At 50.1% G+C, this 9,939-nt stretch overlaps 1 protein-coding gene across 1 annotated transcript in view; it reads left to right on the top strand.

Annotated features, from left to right (window-relative positions):
- Positions 1–283: 283 nt before the first annotated feature.
- lingo3a (leucine rich repeat and Ig domain containing 3a) overlaps positions 284–9,939 on the top strand; it is a 28,007-nt gene continuing 18,351 nt past the window's right edge. Inside the window, exon 1 of the mRNA XM_056604690.1 lies at positions 284–694. The gene's annotated coding sequence lies outside the window, so the exon portion shown is untranslated. The remainder of the gene's footprint in view (positions 695–9,939) is intronic.

Below are 9,939 nucleotides of genomic sequence, written 5' to 3'. Positions count from 1 at the left end.
ACACGCACACATGCCAAGCCTCAATGCATGATTGCTGAGATCCATTTGTACATACTATATTCTCGCACTGATTATTCACACACACACACACACACACACACACACACACACACACACACACACACACACACACACACACATAGAGACACACACACCCTCGCGCTCCAGTAGCGCTGGCTGCTTCCCGATCTCCCCCTCCCCCCCCCCTCCCCAGCAAAACGCTGGAACAGGCACCTCTAGCCAGCATTACAACACAACACAGCGCAGAGAGAGAGAGAGAAACTGTGTTCCTCACTGCTTTCCTTTCCCTCTCTGCAGGGGCACACAGGGAGATATCTGATCCCCACCATAACATAGTAGGAAACGGCAAGAAAGAGAACGACACAGAGAGAGTGAGAAAGAGAGAGAGAGAGACCGACAGAGAGAGAGAGAGAGGGAGAGCGAGGGGAGAGAACGTGAATGCAGTGTAAAGCCAGCTGTAGTTTCCGAGCGGAGGGGAAGCTGGTCGACCGGAGGCTGGTAGTGGGCGAGCCGTTGCTGTGCCTGTGCGTACCGTCAGGACATCGTATGCAGCCCTGGGAGAGTTGTGGAGGAGGTGCGTGGAGCAGCACAGCCCTGGTGCAGCCGAGACAGAAGCAGCAGCAGCGCCAGGACAGTGAATGAGGAGGGAGCAACAGTCAAGTTCCCGTCCTGGGTAAGACAAGTTCCCTTCTTCTCTCTCTGCATGCACACAGACACACATGCACACATACATAAACATACAACAAATACACACGTGTGTTGTTACGTGCACATATACACGATTACGTGCACACATACTCGAGGTATACACCCTCAAACATACACGCATGCATCATGTGTGCACACACACAGGCATTTGCACACACAGATGCATGCGCGAGCGAGCAAACACACACCGACACACTCACACACTCCAGTGTCTATGGATTGATTGAGTCACTTCAGCCTAATCTGTGATCAGAGGGCCACGCGTATCCAGCCCTAATCATGTCAGCGGTCGTCTTCAGTCTGGGAGCCGTCCTCTCCACGCCACATATTACCACCTGCCCCACGTACCCCTATCTCTGTATCGAGGTCCTCCTTATCCGAACCGCCTCTACCTCTCACCGAGCTGTCGCAGGCTGGGTCTTTCTGCCATTGTGTGTGTGTGTGTGTTGCTGCATCTCCATGTGTAATGGTGTATAATGTGTCTGTTTACGTGTGTGTCTTTGTGCATATGTGTCCATATGTTTGTGTGGGTGTTGGGACGATCTGTTTTTAAGTCTCATCCGATTCAACATGACCACCGCTGTCATCAGAATATACATCATCCCTGCCCAATCGATTAGGTGTTGCGTTTTGCTGTATAGTGCATAGGAGCCGGATTCGATGGATGAGTTCAGTGATCCAGAAGCACAACCCCCTTCTCCAGCCCTCATGGTCTTCCTTGTCCGAGACCAGTGTGTGCCTGTGTACGTGACTCCACTCTGCTAGAACGCGCGCGTGTGTTCGTGTGTGTGTGTGTTCCGTCTCAACCTCTCAATCAGGTGTTAATGATAGCAGGTGAGGGGGGAGGAGGAGGAGGAGGGGCAGGCGATGTTCCGATCGATCCTGCAGTCGTCCCAGCGTGAGCTGGTGTCTGAGAGACGTGACTCCTGCCGCCGCTAACGTCCCCGTGCTTGTTCCTCGCGCCTCCCCTGCGCTCCTGCCATCGCGCCGCCTTCCCTTATTCCTTTGACACGCTCGCTCGTGTGTTCCCCTGGTGTTTTCATTCCCTTTATCGCATTTTTTTTTTTGACTTTTGCCTCGCTGATCTCCCTGTCGAAGATTCGCTACACGAAAGAACAGATTGACGGTATTATTTTCTGTGTCATTGTACGATGACATTCGACTTTGTGGCAATTGAATTGTTTTTTTAGTTACCTCATCGCCACGACTATGATTTAAACAGTACTAAGAGCAGTAAATGTTGTCTATGTATCGTTTTACATAAACAGCTACAGACTTAGAAAATATGCACGTTTGACATTTTTTTGCAGTCTTTTAAATGGTTAAAATGTTCGACAGCAAACAGAAAGCCTCATTTTTTGGACGCACCATTTCCCTGCTTATGGTACGGTCTGTCGGCCAAAGGGTTCGTACATCGCGATGTCACAAAACAGGGGTCGCCTCCATTTTGAAGATCTTTCATTTCAGGGGGAGGTTGTTGTTCTTGAAGCGACAGCGTTTCTCAGAAGTAGCAAAACAAAGTTTGCCTGAGCCTAGCTTACGGTATAGATCCGTTGATGCTGGATGTTCAGTCTCTCTCTCTCTCTCTCTCTCTCTCTCTCTCTCTCTCTCTCTCTCTCTCTCTCTCTCTCTCTCTCTCTCTCTCTCTCTCTCTCTCTCTCTCTCTCTCTCTCTCTCTCTCTCTCTCTCTCTCTCTCTCTCTCTCTCTCTCTCTCTCTCTCTCTCTCTCTCTCTCTCTCTCTCTCTCTCTCTCTCTCTCTCTCTCTCAAAATAGAAAACATCCCATGATGCATTCTGATGTTCGAGCCCTATAGAATATTACAGCAGCCGCTGACTGTCGTCGCTTCCGTTCGCTGGGGAGAAGAAGAATGATTTTGCCGATCATGAAAGTTTCTTTCCACATTAAGAGCCCCCGCCGTGAGAGTTGGCCACAGCGCTGCTACTCATGCTAATGAAACGCCGCGCTGCAAGCCTTCTCAAACAGGGCAGTAACTCACGCTAATTGGTTGGCGGCTAAACGTACCCGTCGGAACCGGGCCGTTGTAGCATGAAGCCGTCAGCTGGGCTCGATATTGACACGACTGGGGCCGCCCGCTGCTAGTCTTTCTGCTGAGGTGATTTTTACGAGAGTAATAAAACTAGAGATGCATGGGCAGGGCTACAGGGCAGAGTCAAGCCGGGGGGGGGCAGGGAGGGAGGGAGAGGCCGGGAGAGGGCAGAGGACGGTGTTGAGGTGGGGGAGGTTGCGTGTATGCGATTGCTTGTCACTCACTGGTGGGGGAGAGGGGTGACTGTTTAATGCACGCTGCGTGGCAACTGGTCCTTTTAAAATGCCCGGCTGGACGTATCAGAGGAGGGAGACACAGACCTAGTCCCCCTCCCTCCCTCCCTTCCTCCCTCCCTCCCACCCTTCCACCCTGTGATAGACAAACCGACAGACAGACAGATGGCCAGACAGACGGACGGACATTATTGCTATGTATATTGAGATGGTGGACATGCTGCACAAACCAGTGAGCATCTGCACATATTATTTTCAGAGAGAGAGAGAGCGAGCTGTGGGCGTGTGACTGATGTGTGTATTCTCGGGTGTTGAATATTTGATCTTTGTAAGGTCAGCGTGGATTAAAGGTGTAATGAGCTCGCCCCGTGTTCCCACTACAACGGGGAGGAACACAGGAAGTCTTTCCTTGTTAGGGCGGCCCTGGCGGAGGCTTACCTCCACCGCTGCCTCTGAACTTCCTGTCCTTCACCGGGGCTTACGTCGCCCCTTCCCCGGTATCAGCGACCGGAGGCACCGGGGGAAGAGCCCTGCGCTCCATTCTGTTTGCGGTCGGCGTAGCTCTGAGCTCTGGACGGCTCACAGCCCGACTTTTCTTCAGATCTTTTTTTGGTATTTGGTTCTTCGTATCTGTAAACGCATAACTCGTCCCAGACTCGGGGTCCAAACCCGCCACCCAGTCTGACTCTTTGACCTCGGCGTCAAAATAGAACGCTTGAAACGCCGGCTCTCGTCTCCGCTTGGCCGCCCCCCCCCCACGCCCCCTGCCGTGGAATAGATTTACACACACACACTGACAGACAGACAGACACGCATCGCCCCAGGCAGAGGCAGTTCTATCGCAGCGGTCGTATTTTTTAAAGCGCATAAGCTGAGGACACACTCGAGTTGCATACATCGTTCACGCTCGGCCGGCGCGGGCCTGGGGTCGTCTCTGTAGCGGCGTCCCTCGGTGCGCGTTGTCTCCGCGTCGTCGGTGTTTGCACCCGCGAATTGAACCTGGGGAAGCAGCTCCAGCTTCAGGACCGAGTCACCTTCAATGAGTTTGAAGCTGTTGGGAGATGAAGTCGGACTCGGATAATGTACCGCAGCGTTAATGGGGCTCGCTCCGGACAGGAGCCGGGTTTATTTTAAAACCGCCGTGCCCCCACGACGTGTCAATCACCCACGAGGTCCGTGATGGCGAACACACCCAGGCATAAACACACCACACGCACACGCATGCACGCACTAATGCATGCCAGCCTCCACCTACAGGCTGTTTGGAAAAGACAGCTGGGCATCCTTGAGATAAATGATGTGGCTCGTAATTGGCCGATTTTAACTTCCTGTTGAAGCACACAGGTTAGATTGAATATGTTCCCATAGTAACCGAAAAGAGATTTCTTTTTAATCACGTATATAACATCACGGGCAGAGCGGAGACATAATGCACATATTGACCTATAATTCCCCTTTAATGCAGGAATTAGTTCCTGGTTAAATGAGGCATAAGCACTGCAGGCATACATTCCCCCATATATGCTGAACACATTCCTGTAGCTAGCCGCACAACACCGTAATATTCTCTTTGCGTAATCCTTACTGGATGCTGGGATCTTAAAATGTGGTGCAATGTTCCGTCTTTTGAACCAGCAACCGTCCTGCATTCTCATTGAAGCCTGGCGCCTGGGTCTGACACAGTTAACGTCTACTTCACATCCACGGTGGATCTCAGACGATCTCACAGCGTCTGGTTTCATGCAGGGCGGTGTACAGCATCCGGGCCGAGCCTGCCTGCGTCTCCGTCAGCTGTTTTTCTCGTGGATGAAGATCCACTTAGACCGGGATTAATTATGCGACCGAATTAGCGCTTGCGATAGAAGCAAAGCTAGACACACAAAAGAGTACTTACAAGATCTTCTTTTGAAAGAAATACTCATTTGGTAATTCATATCCGTGGCAGTGACCCATTTCACATTTTTTCATTTGATCTTCATGCTTGCATAAACGCTCAGTCAGTCTCGTGATTGGTCTTCTCTACAAGTCTCGCCTCGTACTACCCTGAACTCCTCTGTGTTTATTCTACACATCAGAGACCCGTCCCCTTAAGCCAGTTTTTCCCCCTTTACTTCCTTTCATCAGAAAACAGACGATTCCTTGATCAGTTCCGTTTAGTGGAGGCGAAGTAAGCAAAGGGCCGCAGATGAAACCGACTCAGAGTTATTCTGCTCCCTGTTTCATGTTACTTCAATTATTCCCTTCGAGGTCCCCTTTTATTGGATTCTTTTGTGCTTTCGCTTTTTAATACTTTTTTTTTAAATTTCTTTTATGAATTACTTTTGTTCCGAAATCGTTCTTCGCTCATGAATTTGTTATTTTCTTTGCCTTTCAAGCAGAGCAGGGAATGATTTACCCCCCCACTACAGAAGTAGGGTGCTAGGGGAACCCCACCCGCTGGGTGCCACGCCAAGCGCCAGCCATCCTTAGCGCCTCGCTTTTACAGAAAGTGACAGCTTGGTTCCTTGGGCTGCCATAAAACATAATGATACAAAACTGCACTGGCATTCCTCGGCTCTTCTGATGCTGAAGCCTGGATTCTGCTCCCGGGTTTGAAGAAGCAAAGTCGTCTCAGACAGATTTGTGATCATTCTCGGACAAAGTCCTTTGTCAACCTGTGTTGTCAAGATGTTATAATTACTGTGCATAAAAACAAATACATATGCAGTATATGCAGTTTGAAAATACGAATTATTCCTTAGTGCCGTTCTATTTTAGGGAACGCTTATATGTTTAGGCGCACAAGATGGTTGTCAATGCCCAAGGCAAAATCCTTGAATCGTTTTAACTTATTCGTCTGTCTGTCTGTCTGTCTGTCTGTCTGTCTGTCTGTCTGTCTGTCTGTCTGTCTGTCTGTCTGTCTGTCTGTCTGTCTGTCTGTCTGTCTGTGTGTGTGTATGTGGTGTGTGTGTGTGTGTGTGTGTGTGTGTGTGTATACTTGAGAAATACAGTGACAGATGGATGTGAGGAGGTTAGACTTGACAGCCCGTTGTTCATCTCCTCCTCCTCTCCTTGGCTCTTCCATGGGGAGCATATGGATGGAGCTTGCCTGTCAGAGCTGCTTGATCAGCGCGCATCCTCTGCTTTGAACTGAGCGCTGTGGCCGCTGACTGCTGCTTTGTACCGGGGAGGGGGGGCGGGGCAGTGCTGTGGATGGCTCCGGAGAAAACCGAAAACCTAAATAAAAGATAAGCTTCTGTTGGCTCTCCGAGATGCATGGTCTACACATCGTCCTGTTCCTTTTCTTTTTGTCTGCACGTTTTCGTCGCCGCCGTTTCTTGCCTCTGCTGCGCACATATGTGTCAGTACGCATCTGAATCTGGGGCCTTGCCTTTGTGTGTGTGTGTGTGTGTCTGGATGCCTGTGTGTGTGCTTGTGTATGCTTGTGTGTGTGCCAGTGTGTGTGTGTCTGTGCAGATGCATGTTTGTGTATGCAAGTGCGTGCATTATCCCGACTACGTGTCGCTGAGGTATCCCTCCAGGTAGCTTCTCTCCGTGTGACGGGCGTTCTGTCTGCCGGGGGGGGGGGGGGGGGGGGGGTCTGGGGTGGGTGAGCTGTGGCAGCTGGGAGGGCCAAATGCCCCGACTTGAGGAGATACGATGAAGGTCTCGTCGTGGCGTCTGAAGTAATGGCGGCACACCAGCGTGTCTCGTCTTCGCACCGCGGCGTCGCCCTCAGATTCATTATTCAGCCCGCCTGCGCTCTGAAATCGTATTTACATTTTTACTTTTTAATACCGCCGTGATAGGAGCGTCACGACTGGGCCGGGCGCGGCTGGCAGTGGGCTGTCGGAACGCGTTCAATCGCTGCGACGCAACACGCAGCGCCGCCCCTCCTGGGTCAATAGTTTAATATTTCAAAGAATGTTTTTTGCTCTCTTCTTCTTATGTCTCTTTCTCTGTCTTCCTTTCACTCCCTCTTCTTTTTAACGTTCTCTAACTCTCTCGCCTCTTTAACTGTCTCTCTTTTATGTCTCTTTTATGTCTCTCTCTCTTGCACTTTTCTTACTCTCTTTCTCTCTCTCTCTCTCTGTCTCTCTGTCTCTCTCTCTGCCTCTCTGCCTGTTCTCACATTGTGAGAACAGGAAGTGAAGCACTCATGAAGTGAAGCACTCATGTTGAGCGGATTTGCTGTTAGGAAACCAGTTTGGTGCTATCTTCACTGGTGTGGCATGGGGGCAGGTCAGCCCGGTGTGTCTTCAGAGATCATGATGAACAGACCAACGTGCAGTTCCTCTAACGGCCATGAGGGGTCTGGTGGGAGGATGATGAAGAATGATCCGTCATCGTTCATTCTCGTTACACAAAGCCAATGCTAACTATGTGTTGAGCGGTTATTTTGGCTAGCTAATCTTCATAATAAGTACTTTGCGAGGCCCTGTTGACAGGTCTATTTCATTAAAAGGTTGTTTTGGATGAAATATTAATGAGTGCTCCCAGTGCTGGATGTGTTGGTTTGTTTTGGTGTGGAGAAACAGGCCGTCAGAAGCGTGTGCTTGTCAGAATAAACATTAGCAGTACTGTCACAATGCAGTATTGTTTTCTTTGTGTCTGGGGGTGTGTGTGTGTGTGTGTGTGTGTGTGTTTAAGTTAGCCAGCATTCAGTTTTGAATTCAGTCACAATAGATTTGGGCCTGGCTGTCATGGCACGTCAAGCTCCCCATCAAGTGCAGAAGGCTGTAGCAGCCCCAGATACAGTCATGTCTTATTCAGCATCGTAAACAAAGAGCTCCTTATAGGAAACCCCCATTGTAGCTAAAGTCAATCCATACTGTACAGCTGCTTTCTCCGGACGCTCCTCAGGTAATTGGATCATTTCAGCCCTCCCTGTGCAGTGCTTGTTATTATTGGATGCCGTCGACCGCACCAAAAGGTGTCGAGCACAGACGAGACGCTTCCTTCTGGACGTTCCTTTTTCAGAAGTGGACGCTGGACGAAGACACAGAGAGACCAGTTGTCTTGCTCCTTGAGCCGCCTCGTGTCTGCCTCGTCATCCTCCACCACCTCTTCCTCCTCCTCAGTGCCCCCTGCTCCCTCCTCATCCTCTTCCTCCTCCTCCTCCTCCTCCTCCTCCTACAGCCCCCTGCTCCCTCCTCCTCCTCTTCCTCCGCCTCCTCCCAGCTCCATCCTCCTCCTCACTGCTCCATCCTCATCCTCCTCTTCCTCCTCCTCCTCCTCCTCACAGCTCCATCCTCCTCCTCCTCCTCCTCCTCCTCCTCCTCCTCCTCCTCCTCCTCCTCCTCCTCCTCCTCCTCCTCCTCCTCCTCACAGCTCCATCCTCTTCCCCCTGGACGTCTTTCAGGCTGAGTCACCCTTGCTCCCCCCTCCCTCCCTACCCCCTCCCTCCCTCCTCCCCCTCCCTGCTGATCCTCTGGTCATCTGCATGACTTTGACTCTGTCTGTTTACTTAAGCCGGGGTCAGGCTGCACCATGTTTTCAATCTGACGCAATCACCAAACGACATTCGGTGACTGACTCGCCGGGCGAGAATGTTGCAGTCTGGGCTTCGCTCGCACATAACAACCGTAGTCTCTGGGGGGGGGGCCGGACGGACACAGGGTCGTGCTCTCCACACCCCCTCGAGAGTGGATGCTCCCACGATGTTTGGACTCCGTATCAAATTCAACACACAAACGGGGAGCTCGCTCGTGGGGTCATTTGTGCAACCTTAGAACACAGAAACAAAGAATACTGTTAAGCTCCGTCCGTCGCGTCCACTGTCGCTACCTTGTCTTTCATGTTGCCCTGTCTACCTCGTATAGGTTTGCTCATGTTTCCTCCTTCAGATTTGTTTCTCTGACCCCCACACACCATATGCTCATTAAAAGTCTCGCCACTACAAACCTGCAACACGCCGACTGGAATCGTAGAGAAAGAGACTGGCGTCTTTCACTCACTCATACATTACTAATCAGGGGGTCTGTCTTGAAATTTGGAATCAGCCTGTCTTAGGGTAGTGTTTCCCTAGCTTAAGGGGTCTTCTTTCTATTGGCTGGCGTTTACATCGCGTTTCAAGCATCCATGAGCTGTAGACTTCAAATGAGTACTATAGAATCGTTTTTGCACTTACTCTTGTTTACTACGATGTTGACAGTGATGTGCACACATTCCCTCATCGCCCTTCATCTCTTGACTCTCTCTCTTGAAGGATCTCCGTTGCTCCCCATCTGGTAATATCTCTCCAATACGTCTGCCTATTGACAAATTTAATTATGGCATGAGTGTTTCTATGTGAACAAATGAAGTCACGATTGTAACCCTCCCTCTTTGGTATTCAATAGGCAAATGTAATAACAAAGTACAATGAATTAATTCCTTTCCCAAGCGACCACTGATCTAGTTTCAAAGGCTTTTATTTGCTCATTCGGGGCCAACTCATTGAATGCTGACTCCCAGACTCGGTTTCTAATAATGTGCGGAACAATTCATCAACAGCTAATTGCTGCTAATGAGCCAAATTCTACTCCTCCTCGGTCTGAGAACAGGACAGACCGTGTGCCAGTTATGTGGCTTTCTTGCTATACCAATTGAATCCTCTGCCTTTCCGAAAGTCACACTTTACGGTAATTAATTACGTGTTTCCGAACTCCCTAATGTCGGACTATTAGGCACCGCTTGTCTGGTGGGGAATGAGGAAAACAAGCAGAAAAACACACTTGTGGCGTTGCCTGTTTTTAACAATATCATTCACTGTAATCCCTAAATTCTCCGTTCGAGTGTGCCGTCTAACACAACAGCAAGGGAATTCGATTTCCATTTTTTCCCCACATCTTTCTAATTAGTTCCAAATGTATCTAGGAACAATTGTAATGTTAAGTACTCTTTGTGAACTTGCAATTCATCCTATCTGCTTGCCTGCCTCTGTCTGGCTCTCTGTTTGCCTGCCTGCT

The sequence above is a fragment of the Gadus chalcogrammus genome, chromosome 12, assembly GCF_026213295.1.
Source record: "Gadus chalcogrammus isolate NIFS_2021 chromosome 12, NIFS_Gcha_1.0, whole genome shotgun sequence".
NCBI lineage: Eukaryota > Metazoa > Chordata > Actinopteri > Gadiformes > Gadidae > Gadus > Gadus chalcogrammus.
Note: the sequence above shows the minus strand (reverse complement) of the source record. Positions and strands in the feature narration are given on the sequence as shown.